The sequence below is a fragment of the Kogia breviceps genome, chromosome 4, assembly GCF_026419965.1.
Source record: "Kogia breviceps isolate mKogBre1 chromosome 4, mKogBre1 haplotype 1, whole genome shotgun sequence".
Taxonomy (NCBI): Eukaryota; Metazoa; Chordata; class Mammalia; order Artiodactyla; family Physeteridae; genus Kogia; species Kogia breviceps.
Window position 1 is genome coordinate 62046034 of NC_081313.1, and position 14751 is coordinate 62060784.

The 14751-nt window shown below is 45.3% G+C and overlaps 1 protein-coding gene across 5 annotated transcripts in view; it reads right to left on the minus strand.

Moving 5' to 3' along the window:
- LHFPL2 (LHFPL tetraspan subfamily member 2) overlaps positions 1-14751 on the minus strand; it is a 184910-nt gene that overhangs the window by 156775 nt on the left and 13384 nt on the right. Inside the window, exon 1 of one of the 5 annotated variants that reach the window (XM_067031194.1) lies at positions 5390-5651. The exons of the other annotated variants lie outside the window; for them this stretch is intronic. The gene's annotated coding sequence lies outside the window, so the exon portion shown is untranslated. Of the gene's footprint in view, positions 1-5389; positions 5652-14751 lie in introns of those variants that run through there. 5 annotated transcript variants of the gene reach the window in all.

Sequence of the window (14751 nt, forward strand, 5' to 3'; positions counted from 1 at the left end):
AGCCCGCGCACAGCAACAAGACCCAACACAGCCAAAACTCAATCAATAAATAATATTAAAAAAATAAAAACAAATCCATATATGGTAGGCATTCTTAATCTGTTCTTTCATAAACTCTTAAGCCCAAGATTTCAAATTAACTTAGGACCTGCCAGACGATCTCCAATCTACAGATGAGAAGCCCTTCCCTCTGTTCAGACTAACACAAAAGAACTCAGATTGTCCAAAAACAAAAAATCCAATTTGGAGCCAAAACCTGGTACTACAATTAATAAGAACCTCTATTCTGACACAAAGGGAACCGCTCACTTGGCTCCAAAAATACAAATAACCAAGATGGTCATAATGATAGATATGCAAGAAACACAACCACACTGCTTCCTCAGCCTGCCCTCTCTTCTCTGCCATCTGATGAGGCAACACGCCAGCAGGACCACCCAAAGGTAACTCCCCTAGATGACGACACAGAGAGAGCTCACCTTTGCAAAGCCGGTGCCAGGATGTGGGATCTGAAGGGGCCAGTGGCATTCATGCTCTCAGGACCAACAGTCACACTGTGTCCTCCAGCCCCTCACCCATTCCTCCTCTCTCCTGTTCTCCTCCTTCATTCTTCCCTCTACTCCTCTCTTCCCCACTCTCCCATTCCCTTAGCAAATGCAAACATCCTTTCTCAGGTTTTCTTTGTAGCCATTCTGACTATGGATTGCTTCTGAGGACATTTAACACAAAAATCACAAAGCCAGAAAGGGATTCTGGCAAGAATTCCAAGGTAGTCATATCCAAATTTCAGAACACCATGCCAACAGATGCTCAGCCCCCCTAATCCCTGGACTGTGAACTGACATATCCCAGAGAGAAAAGGAAAGGATGCTACAAGGAATTCAGAATGTGGGTAGCCTTCCAGCTCACCCTAAGGCAGCCTGATGTTCACCAGCAGTCCTCCCTGGCTCTGCAGAAGATAACTACCACTCTCCTTGTCAGATAACAGCTAACAGTCCCTGAGACTAGTTTGATGCTCGTCACTGACATCAGCATCAACAGTGACATCCTGGATGCCCATACCCCTAACAACCTGGACTTGTTTATATGTGGGAAGCCCACCCCACCCACCTGCCCTAAGTTAGGAGAAATGATCCCTGCATGTGAATTGTTAATCCTGACTTTCCGGAAGCAAACCCTGGCTTCTGGGAGAACTCATTATGCACACTTAGAAGCTGAAGCATCACAAGTCTCTTCTTATGATGGTCTTATGTTATTTCCAGGCTTCTTAAAAGTGCCAGTAACTTCACATTTACAAAGACACTATCAGTTCTCTTGTAAGAAAAAGGTAAGTACAAATAATTCTATGTTTTCCCTCCCTAACTGGGTCAGCCTAAGGGACAGTCATTCTGGCTGCTCACAAGCACACAGACACGCAGCCAGACGCCCAAAGATTCCATTTTTACAAACTATACTTGAATTCTGATCACCTCCAGGAGACATACCTTTTAAAGTGCATGCAACCCCAGTACTGGCTTTAGGGCAAATTGATCTAATCTTGTAAGAATAACTGAAAAGCTCTTTCAAACTGTGCAGCTTCAGGGAGGTTCTGAAGAGTTGCCTTGGGCAAAGAGAGCATTAATGTGGCATAAGACACCAGATGAAGGCAAGGGCTCTGACCCTTATCTCCAGATTAAACCATAGCAACTTCACTTTTATTTGCTGAATAGTTGTTAAAATTAAAATATTTTTAAAATATTTTTAATGCCCAAGAAACATCACAGTCAGCAGTGAGGCATAACATGTGCAGTCATGATTACCCTTCAAAATTTCTTTAGAAGACCAAGAAACCACCTCTCAAGAAGCTTCTAGAATAAGTTTTATAGCACACTAGACAAAGTGGTTGATTTATTTTATTAGGGGTCATCTAAATCAACCACTTTGATAGTGTCTCACATTCTGTGTGCCAGGAATCTGGGCAAGGAGCAGCTGAGTGATGCTTCCATTCCATGCAGCAATGGCAGGGGTCAGCAGGGGTCATTAGGTAGTAGATGGATGTGCTAGTCTGGAGGGTCCAAGATGGCTTCATTCACATGTCAGTGGGGCTGGCTGGAAGGTTGAGTTTACCCGAAACTGTCCCCTGGAGCACCTGCCACAATGACCATAGGGCAGACCTCTTAAATGACGGCTCAGGACTTGAAGAGCAGTGTTCCCACCATCAAGGCAAAACTGCATGGCCTTTTATGACCTAGCCTTGGAAGTCACATGTTGACACTCTACTGGTGAGGGGAGTGACAAGCCCACCCAGATTCAAGGAAAGAAAGGTTTTTTGTTTGTTTGTTTGTTTTGTGGTACGCGGGCCTCTCCCGTTGCGGAGCACAGGCTCCGGACGCGCAGGCTCAGCGGCCATGGCTCACGGGCCCAGCCGCTCCGCGCCATGTGGGATCTTCCCGGACCGGGGCATGAACCCGTGTCCCCTGCATCGGCAGGCGGATTCTCAACCACTGTGCCACCAGGGAAGCCCAGAAAGCTTGTTTTTAAAATCCAGAACCTCCCCAGCCATACTGTATGAAAAATAATTCAAAGACTCTGACAAAGGTAGTTTGCACTGAGCCTTGAACATATCCATTCAGAATTGCCTGTTTCGGGATGCTGAGGCTGAGAAAAAGGAACCAGTGACTGCTTTTCAGAAAACTGGTCAAAAACAGCAGGGAAACAGCCCAGTGGTATTATCCAGACTCAATAAACAGACTTGGGGTTTAGAAATTGGCAATGAGTCCCAACTATTACCAAGAAATTCTGAACGGACAAAGAAAGGATTTGTGTAAAAGCACCAATCGCTTTTCTTTTTTTTTACATTAATTTTTGTTGGAGTATAGCTGTTTTACAACGTTGTGTTAATTTTTACTGTATAGCAAAATGAATCAGCTATACGTATACATATATCACCTTTTTTGGATTTCCTTCCCATTTAGATCACCACAGAGCACTGAGTAGAGTTCCCTGTTCTATACAGTAGGTTCTCATTAGTTATGTATTTTATACATAGTATCAATAGTGTATATAAATCAATCCCAATGTCCCAATTCCTCCCACCCTCCCCCCTTCCCCCTTGGACCAGTCACTTTTCTTTATAAGGTTTTGGCCTTCAGAAACTTCTAGGAGTGATTTCACTGAGGCCGCTCTCGCTTGAGGCATAATCCCCAATGCTTTAAACTCATTTTCTCTGAGTTATCCTTTGCAATTTACACTTGTTAGGCCTCAGTTTTTATTTTCTTTTAACTCAATCATACCCAGTAAGGCAAGATGATGTATGTATGAGAGGACCTGGAACCCAGGTCACCTGAGGTAACAACAGAGTGAAAAGAACCTAACACTCTCACTCTAAGGTAGTGGTTCTCAGCCAAGATGATCTTGCTTCTCCCCGTTTCCTGCCCCCAGCCCACAGGGGAGAAGGGGCAGTGTCTGGAGAATTCAGATCTTTACAACTAGGGGAGGCGAGTTCTGCTGGCGTCCAGTCGGCAGAGACAAGAGATGCTGCTTAACATCCTACAATACACAGGACAGCCTCCACAGTGAAGAATGATTCAGCACAAAAATGCCCATGGCAGCAAGGTTGAGAAATCCTGCTCTAAAGCACACACTCTAATTGAGCAGACTGTTAGCAGTTCCCCATCATTTTCATTGCTTTTTCTCTCTCCTCTGTTTTTGCACCATGCATGTACAGTTGAATTTCTATGAGTCAAATGCAGAGGCCATGGCTCCACTGGAATATGTCATTTTAAAAAAAGAGGTCTCCTCAAAGTTTGAAAGTCATAACTCTCATCATGAAATCATTCTTTAACGTAATTTTTAAGAGTCCCTTTTAATTTAGATGACCCAGTCACATCAGTAATACTACAGACAAGCAAACCAGAAAATGAACTTTAAACAAATCAGAACTGAGGGGCTGCTGTATGCTGTGGTCTTTTGTTTCTTAAAATAATGAGCTGAAATGTTTATGCATGGGTGCGAGCAAACCCTGAGTTACAGATTAACAGCCGCTCTTTCAGGACAGCCTCTCCCATCTGTCATCTCCCAGCAGGAGAACAATAGCAACACTGACACAGACATGGCCTAATCTGACCAAACACAGCCGGTCCTCTGCCACCTGTCTGTAAGACAACACAGATGACTGCCTGAACAGCCCAGGGACTGACTTTCTTCCCTACAGTAACATTCACACATGCTCTGCTCTGTTCATGGCACTCATCCTTTGGTTTATACTTACGAATCAAAAGCTGTCAACTTACCAGGCAGAAAACACTTCTCATAAATTCTGATGTTCACCTTTGGGGAACTTCTGACAGCCATTTTTATTGGGTCTCTTCCACCACAAATTTGTAAAGCTATTTCCTATTTCTAACATTAACTGCTATTTTCCTCTTAAAATAAGGTTTCAATGACACCCAGCCATGGCACAAAAAAAGCACAATTCCCTCAGTGAAATAAATTACATCGCTGAGTTGGCACAAACTGCAGTGCGGGCCAGGCCCATTAACAGCACGTGATATGTTGCCATTCTCCCAGGATAAACATAAACACTTTTTATACAATTTGGGGGCTTTGAACCCCCTTTCCAACAAAGATTTCTGCCCTAGGAGGGAGAACCTTAGCTATCCCACACATCACCATGGAGTGTGGCCCTCACTCCTGAGAAACACATACCGGCTAACAAATATGACCACAGGACTAACTTTTAAATGACGACTATTAATTTTACCTCATGTCAAAATACACACTCCTTTGATCCTTAAGGCAAAGGAAGCCCTGAGAAAGGCCAGATTACAGAAGCTGCCAGCTGAAGAAAGGGCAAGCAAGGCAAGGATTGCCAGGAAACTCACAGCGAGCTTCAACAGGGAAAGGGCGGCACCTGCATTAAACACACCACATGCCTGAAAACGTCAGCTACAAAAACTGCTTTGAGCACCTCCGCTTGAGGGGCCAACAATTCGGGAGAAACTTTCAGAGTTCTTGGATTACTTAAAGCTGACTTGCTCCTATTTTAACAGTGGTGATAAACCACCACTTACTGTGTTCCAGATATGCCTTACAGAGGTTGCCTCTATTATTATAACAATTCTCTCCATTTCACAGATAAGGAAACCAAGGCCTAGAGAGATTGGTAACTTGCCTAGGGCCATGGATCCTAGGAGTTGGGAGTGGGGACCGGAACCTAGGCCTGCCTAACTCAAGGCTGGTTCTGCCCCATCCCAGATCCTGCCCAAACACAGAGCCCACTCCCCCCTGTGACAACATGCGGCTGAGAAGGGCTGTCTCCCAAACACTCTCTCCTCCAAAGAGCCTGATATATAGCTCTCTAGTGTTTGTTAACCGGTAAAATATATACTTAAACAGGCCGCATACTCACCAAACAACATCTAATCCTGTGTGTTTAATCATTAACAAGTTTAGGCTATAGACAATGCATACTCTTCAGATTCAAGGTGAGCTGGGCTACTCATTAGGTACAACTGGGATCCAGAAAGGACCCAGAGACACAGACCAAGACATCCTTGGGACCTGGCCTGACTGGAGGAAGAACTCGGTCCTCCAATGAAGACCCTACGGTTGAGTCCTTACAAACAGAGGGTGATGAAACTGGCATGATGATCTGGGATTTAATACTGGTTCTGGGGAAAGAGCACAAGGGAGGAAATCACCTACAGAAAATACAGAAGGTATAAATGGAAGAAAAACAGATGGGCACATGAAAGACTTCTCTGATTTGTGTTACAAAAACAGGAGCAAGATGCTTGCAAAATAACTACAAACTTTGATTCTTACTCTCCTACCTACTCCCTATAAAACTGCACCTACATGATTTATACATTATTTGGGGAGTGACTAATGAATGTACATATACTATGATTTTACTTTACAATAAGAAAATTATGAAGGTTAATAAATCTTCTAACTTACTAAACTTTTATAAGCAAGCTGGAACCCTATGAATAGAGAATTCCATCACATTTCAGCATTTAATTTTGTAAACATGAACACTACTATATAAACCTCCATGACTTTTTTTTTTTTTTTTGCCATTGTGGTTACAAATCCCCATAGATTGCTTTAAAAGAAAAAAAAAAGAGAGAGAAAGAGAACTACTGAATTGAAACGATTATCACATGCAATAAAATGAGTAAATAAATAAACAAAAAGTATGCCTTCACCAACAGGCAGTATCAAAACACTTTCCCACTAAAAGGTTTGCTTTCTAAATCACCTTTAATAAAAGCTCAGGGCTCACAGCTGGGAAGTCAGGCACTCTCACCTCAATTTTCTTTGTACTTTCAAGAAATCTGAAGAGAATAATCAAGTTTTCCCCACATGTAAATGAATTCAAGAAACCAGATGCTCCAAACACTGTTTTTATCAACATATATGAATTCTTAAAAATTGAATGTTTCTAATTTGTATGGTTTTTCATATAAAATGTTTTGGGTTCGAGTACAATATTTACTGTTCACTTCCAAAGCACTACGCTAGCACTGAACAGCATAGGATCACAAAGAACCATATCAGTGCCAAGGAACAGCCCCCATGAGAAGTTCAAACACCAGACCATGCCGGCACTATCACAAAATCACTTCTCCAGGCCTGACTTTCACTAAAAAACAAAGTAATGATTAATGCCACTGTGCAAGATTAAGTTTGTTCTTTTTATTCAAGATCTAATAACTCATCCAACAGTCATCATTCTTCTTGCTGCTTTGGAGACCTGGTCAGGCCCACCTCTGGCCTGCAGAATGCCTGCCAGCTTTAGATCAATAAGCCCTGTGATCTATAACACAGAGCAGAAGCCGATAACCTACTGGTACCTTCCTGTAGGCATCAATCAGGGTTAGACCCACCAGGAGACTGGATGTCTGCTGCCTATTTCCTGAAGAGAAGCAAGGAGATGTCATGCAAAGCCAGCATCAGCAGAGGTCTGGTGAACCTGTGAAGGGACTTGTCGGCTGGAACATGTTTCCAGAAGGAACTGTGCTCTCTCCCTCTGAGGCAGCACAGAAAGTCCACCTGAAAGTGGTCAGGTGCCAAGGGTTCCAGAGGAAGGACACTCACCCCCGGACATCAAGGCCAGGTGGTGAAGCCTAGAGGTCAATTTAAAAAGATGCAAAATGCTCAGCCAGGCTAGGAGGCTGGGCCAGAGTGGGTGGATGAAACCAACCAAGCAGTAAACAATGACATCTCTTCAGTGATTGTGAATTCAAACAGAATATCTTGACCTTCCAAACTCTCTTTGGCAACTCTGCATCTTGAATTAATCTCCTATAACTACTCTAAAGTTTAAAACTCGCTTGCAATGGTAAATCTTTTTGTGAGTTAACTGGGAGGTTAAATAAGGGAGATAAATGAACCGCAATGCTTTGAGTTACCAGCCTGAAAGCAGCTGCATGCTTGCCACCACTGTGGATCTCTAGACACATGACACTGCACGACTTGGTTTATTTACTTGGCTGGGGCCACTGACAGAAGGGCTGCTATTTTCAAAATGAGGCTGGGAGTGGTGGAGAGCCTGATTTACTGGTCAGTGGCATCTATCAGTGTGGAGGACTGAGTCCTCCTGCTCTGGCTACAGTGCTCAAACATATCCGGGCCTTCCACTCATACCCAGAGCACCATGTACACTCACACACACACGTCCACCAACAGACTGCAAGTCTGATAAGCTCCAAGTAGCATGTCCCTCTGAAAAGGAAGCACTGAACCACAAAAGGAGGGTGGGCTCTGGCTGTCAGATACTGTTCTTGGGTAGAGGGGCAACTTCAAACCCAACCTCCAAAGTTGTCCTGATTCCTCCAGACTGATTGGGACCACCACCTCCGCAAGGCACAGGCTCCGCCCAACTCCACAGGGCACCCCTCACCCAGGCTACCACGTGGCATCCTGCCTCCCAGCCACCCCCAAGCCTGAGAAAGCCTGTCTTGCTGTCAACTTCACCACCAACTTTAAGGCATCAGTTTAATCTTGCTGCGTCTCAATTTTCTAACCTACCTGTAATCTCAAGAAAGCCTCAACTATGTACAAGCTACTTGACACCACTTCTTACCGACTTTTCAGCCTATAAAAGTATCTCAAAGAGCACTAGACTGGGAGCCCGAAGTCATAGCTTCATGTATATCATTCACCCACCTAAGAAGTGCACATGAAGCACCTATTATAAAACATGCCAGGGACCAAATGTATGAAGCTGTACAAACAAGACAGAGCTTGGGCAGAGCCTGGGCCAAGTCATTCAGTGTCTTGGACTGAAATTAAAAGGCTTGGACAAGAAGCTCTTTCAAGTCCCTCCCAGCTCTCCTATTCTCCACTCTTGGCTTTGGTGCCAAGAGGGGACTGAAGCATTCTGGAATGTTCTGCTTCCCTGAACAGATGCCATTTTTACTCCATATTCATATAGCTCAGGTTGCAGACGTGTGACTTCTCTGCACTCTGCTGAACATAAACGACTCATTTTCATCCCAGAGTTTAGGAGACTAAGTGTAGCCCTAACACAGAAGGCCCACAGGCAGGCACAGCTCAGGCTCCCGGCACAGGGACCCTCATGGCCTTGTTCCTTCTACACAGAGGCAATCTGGTTCCTTGAGATCAAAACTACAGACAAACAGAAGCAGGGCTGCCAAGGCTTCCTCACATGTTGCCTGGGTTTGTTTATTTCTTCTTCATCAACTCACATCATTTCTGACACTGCACTTCAACTGCCTGGACACAGCCAGAAAGAAAGGCTTTTAAAAGTCACTGAAGTCCAGCCAACTTCTGATTAGCCACAGTAATGAAGGAAAAGAACAGTACATGGCCAAAGTAAGAGGGCCTCTGAGGACTGTAAGGGCAAAGGTGTTTGTACAGGATATGGAGAAGCACCAGTGAAACAACTGAAAATCTTCCTCCAACCCCCAAAATTCCCCTCAGACAACATTTTAGGAAAACACTGGCTGGAGTTCCCAAGAGCACCACACCCACCCAAAAGGGAGGCATCTATGGTCTCCATCATCAACTTGTACGGGGAAATAGCGGCTCCTGAACTAATGCGGGGATAGAACTTTATAAAGAACTATACAAACTGAAGCTATAATTAAATGTACTTACTAGTGGTTAAGGTTTTTATTAGCACATCTTAATAGAAGTTTTCTTTTTATTCACAGCTAAGTTCACAAATATTAAGCGGAAATGTCTACAGCAGAGAAGGAGAAGCTGGAGACTGGAAAGCAAGCAGATATGAGATCGTAAGAGTGGAAATGAAGATGGACATGGAAAAGGCTGGGCCCTGGAAATAAACCACCCAGAAGCAGTGATGCAGACAGCTGATGGCTTGGCCTTTCTGATCATAGACACAGGCTCTCCAGACGTTACTCAAGACTTTACTCAGGACTGTTTCATACATACAAAGAGCCATTCCCATCGTGCCCTCTCTCCAACGCCCCCCCACCAACTCCCACCTCCCTTGCCCTGCCCACCTGGATCACTGCTCACCCTCAGAAAGAAACCAGGCTGCCTTGGGGAATGGTGCCAGCTGGTGGCTGGTATAGAGGACTATCTACTGATCATCAAACTTTTCTCTCCCCTCCCTTGGAGGACTCTCTATCATTCACCCCTCTTCCTCCTTCCTTGGTTTCTTCTCATTACCATCACAGAGGGCTGAATTTGAAAGTCAGAAGTCCAGGGATAGAATCCCAGATCCCCCACTTCCCTACCCAGAGAGGGCAAGTCACATAACCTCTCTCTGCCTGGCTCCCTAAACATGGACAGAAATACCTGCCTACCCAGCAGGGTCTTTATGAAGCGGCAGAAGTGCAAGTACACCATGAACAGAACAGGGCTCATCAAACAGAAGGCACAGCCTCACCGTTCTTCTCGCTCCCCGGCACCTGAACACTTGCTCAGCTCACTCACCGGAATTCTGGGGCCATCATGCTCTGAAGCAGTGACCTCGACAACAGATGACTGGCAAGCCCTCCTCAGAGGTAAAGACACCGTCCCAGCTCTGAACGAGCTCTCTTGTCTGGCGGATGCATTTTCAGTGTGAATGCCATGTTCCTGAGGAACAGGCCAAGTGGTCCATCAAGACCTGGTATCAGCTGGTTTGAAGTCACTAACTCATTTGCAGCAGGAGAAACTCTTTTCCTGACCACAGTGCCCTAAATGATCACTGGGCCTCCCAAGCCCTCCCCAGTGCTATTGAAATCGGGCTCTAGATTTACCAGGAGGCAACTGGCCAGCCCCTGTGAGGCTCTGCTCCACCCCCAAATGCCATCGCCCTGTGATACAGATCTTAAAGGGGCTAATGAAATTATCTCCTCTGCCTTTTATTCCTCCATAACAACCACAAAATTTGATAAGAATGACCCCCTGCTCCTCTAATTTAAGGCCTATTTTATTACCTTCAACCCTAATTCTCTCTCTTTTAAATGGATATGAGACCCTGAAGACCCCACAGGCCAACGGGATTAGTAATTGATGGCTTCCTCCTGGCCAGCTCTCCAGAGGGTGCTTCTGCTTCCCCCCTCGGGTGGGGTCACAATCAGTTCAATCTTCATGCTTCAGAGACATCCCCTTTGAACAGGATCAAATGTCCCCCCACCCCTGCCTGGTGCTCCGCTCAAAGGAGCAGCAGCTGCTTCCCACTCAGAGCAGTAATGTCAACTCAGCCAGAAAGGCAGAGGCAAGAGGAAGAGGTCAGCGTGGTTAATTGTCCACCAGGCTCAAACGCAGGCCCACTCAAACCAGCACCTGGGAGGGCTATCACCCCTGTAAAATGCAAGGTGCACTTTGAACCCAGGAACAAGGAGGATGAGAACTATCTTCCCCAGCCTGCTGGGACTTGATGGAGCTTCAGCTATTTGTTTTCTTTTTCAGATTGTAGCCATAAAGGGTAGAAGCACTTCTCTGCAGCAGCAACCCCAGGCAGGCACATAAAACAAAGGCGAGGTGAGCAGCAGGGCTTGCCCACCAGGAAATAAAGGAGAGGAAAGATAAGCATCCGTGGCATCAGTCTAAAGGGAGCCAACGAAGGCTGCCTCTAGCTTTGAAGAAAGAACCTGAGAGAAGAGAATTCCGAAAGCCTCAGAAACCACTCCTTCTAAGAAATGCTCTATAGAGAAAAGGAAGCGTTTAAAATTCAGGGAATTTACTCTTTCTCATTAAGAGATGGAAGAGAACATTTTTTCACTCTTTTGCCTATTTGAAAAAGTTACTTTTATTACCTAGTTATCTGAAGGCCTCCTTCCAACTCAGATCCATAATAATTGTAAAAAGACTCTTAAGAAACAGAAAATAGTCATTTCGTAACTGAAAGAGGACATGAGAGTGATCAAAACAACACCTACAGGGGGCATCCCTGGTGATGCAGTGGTTAAGAACTCGCCTGCCAAGGCAGGGGACACGGGTTCGAGCCCTGGTCTGGGAAGATCTCACATGCCGCGGAGCAAGTAAGCCCGTGTGCCACAACTACTGAGCCTGCACTCTAGAGCCCGCAAGCCACAACTACTGAAGCCTGTGTGCCACAACTACTGAAGCTCACGTGCCACAACTACTGAAGCTCGAGTGCCAAGAGCCCGTGCTCTGCAACAAGAGAAGCCACCGCAATGAGAAGCCCACATGCCGCAACAAGAGTAGCCCCCACTCTTTGCAACTAGAAAAAGTCCGCGCACAGCAACAAAGACCCAACGCAGCCAAAAATAAATACAAAAAAAACCCCCACAACACCTACAGTCCTTTTGTAAAGCAAAAGCCTAAGATATTCCATTTAAAACCAACGTTCCCTGGAAACAAGTACTTCTAAGTTTTTCTTTCACATCAGTATCAAAACTCCCATAGTAGATAAGACAAACCAGCCATCAAATCACAGCTGACAAGTGACGTGATCAAAGTAGAAAGCGGTTCGCAAATTATGCGTCAACTGTGTTCTGGAAGTAGAAAAAAGCAAACTCTTCCCCAGAAATGTCAATACCTGGGTGCAGCTTTACAATGAAACTTGGAAACCGATTTTGGAGATTTTGCTTCTTCTTTAAGAGAAAGATAAGATAGGGCTTCCCTGGTGGCACAGTGGTCGAGAATCCGCCTGCCAATGCAGGCGACACGGGTTCGTGCCCTGATCCGGGAAGATCCCACATGCCACGGAGCGGCTGGGCCCGTGAGCCATGGCCACTGAGCCTGCGTGTCCGGAGCCTGTGCTCCGCAACAGGAGAGGCCACAACAGTGAGAGGCCCGCGTACCACAAAAAAAAAAAAAAAAAAAAAGAGAGAGAGAGAAAGATAAGATAAAGGCTCACCTGAAGCTGAAGATAAAGGCTTCACCTGGAAAAACCATACACCTAAGGGGGGACATGCCATTCTGTGTGTGTATCTGTCAACAGCTGAGTTCCCAATCATTTCAGCAATAAAGGAACTGTCTGGTCAAAGACCAGCATGCTAACGACACTGGAGTCCGGGACCAGCAGAACAGTTGCTGTGTCTGCTAGTTGCCTTTGCTCTGATTGCTCCCAAATGTCTGCCCTGGATACAAGGGGCCCATGCTGGACAGTGTCTTTGGATCAAGGTCGAGGCTCCAAAATGGCTATATCAAACGCGCACACACAGACACACACATGCTCGCGCACCCTGATAACACAATTTAACTGCCGCTGGGGCACTAGCAGTTCTTAGTAAAACTTCTTTAGAAACAGTAAACATTTAATTGAATGAAAGAACACCACCACATTAGAAATCCAAAACAAAGCTCAGAAGCTCTAAGGAAATTCAGGAACTAGATCACTTCTTGGACTTTCTAATTAGGATGACGCTGGATTGTCAAGATTCAATGAGAGAGCTCTGTGAAGTGTGCCCAAACGCACAATGATGTGTGAGATGCCCTGGGTGGAGGGGGACCAGCTCAGCAATTTGATGACTTAACCTGCCTCGTTTTTTTTTTTTTCTAACCAGATTAGAATTGTTATCATAAAACAGGAGACACTCTGAGAATCAGAGAGCTCACTGAGTGGCCAATTATCAGTTGGGAAGTATTCCCCATGTGTTTGGCGACATGAAGACCAGACATACTCAACACCTTGCACTCAACTTCTGCAGGCATGGTACAACAGAAAACAGTTGGTAATATCTCAAATTCCATAACCTACTAAAAAGTTACTCAGACATAAACATCTGGGCTTTTAAACTGTAATTTTCTTCGTTTATTTTTCAAGTATGATAGACAAAATGGAGTCCATGGAGACTAGAAATCCCTGGGCAAAGCTGAAACCCTCCCTCTACCCAAGCCCTAGGAAACTTAAAGATGAACAGGGTCAGGTGAGAGTCAAATTTCCTCTACTGCTTTGCCTTTCACTGACTTCTCCTTCAGGCAGCTCTCTGGCTAGGGCTCAGCACCAAGCAGAAGAAACCATGGAGATGTGACCACTTTTTTTAATGTGAGACTAGTTGGCTAGGATGTCTACTAGGCTGTGGAAAGCACACCCAGAAACCAGAAAACTACTTTCTCTTTGCATTCGCGCTCCACACACCCAAACAAAGCAAATGGAAAGGCTGAACAATGAGTATTGTTCATGTAGAGGCAGGATAAGAAGGCAGAAATGGGGGTTTCCCTGGTGGCTCAGTGGTGAAGAATCTGCCTGCCAATTCAGGGGACACGGGTTTGATCCCTGGTCCAGGAAGATCCCACATGCCACTGAGCAACTAAGCTCGTGCGCCGCAACTACTGAGCCTGCGCGCCTACAGCCCGTGTTCCGCAACAAGGGAAGCCACAGCAATGAGAAGCCTGTGCACCGAAATGAAGACCCAATGCAGCCCAAAAATAAATTAATTTTTTTTAAAAAAGGCAGGAACGAACACTCAAGACCGCATTCTCCTGTGCGAACGTGGTCTTTAATCAGATTGAAGTCCCTCCCGCCCCACCTCCCTCCCTGGCTTCTGGGAACTCAGCCACCTGCCAGTTCCTAAAAGGACCCAGGCCCCATTATGGCTCCAGATTCAGGTGAACCACTGCCCTGGGGGTTGCTACTCCCAACCCACAGGATGAAGCAAAATGGTATCAAACCAATCAGTGTGTCTCTCAAAGATCCCAGCATACTAAGACTACAGGGGAAATGGAAATGCATGATTTAAAAGCTTTTTATTAAAATTATTGAAACCTAAACTGTGTTTTAGAAATAAAAATTCCTCTGTGTTATAAATTGGTCAAGTCAATTGTTTGCTTCCTTACTGCCATACATTTGGTTACACGTTCAATCCTGGGGCTGCCCAAGACTCCCAGGGGCTGGCAGACAGATGTCTCTCCCAGGGCAGCCAAGGGGGCTGGTGGCTCAGGGTCCCAGGCTGTCAGTTAGCACCTTACTGACAATGACACAAAAACTCCTGACTTCTCATCATTTTCAATAGGGGTAAGAATCTAAACTCCTGCCGACTTAACATATTATGGCACATTCTCAATTACCCGTGGTAATGTAAGCAAACAGCCATGTCATTAATCCAAAAAGGCACTCTACACATCAGTTCATTGGCTTAGGAATACATTATCATTTCTTTTGTAGTTGTGCCTCAGTTTAGTTTACTAGGGCTTTTTTTTTTTTTTTTTTTTCTCCTCAGATAAACATTCACTCATTTACTGAAAGTCTGTTCCATGCCAGAAACCATGCGAGATAGGAGATGGTAACAAAAAGAACTCACACACTAGGGGAAAAGACGTGTACAGACAAGTAAGTAAAGCTCACCACCGGCACGTGCAGTGCGCTGTGTGAGCAGA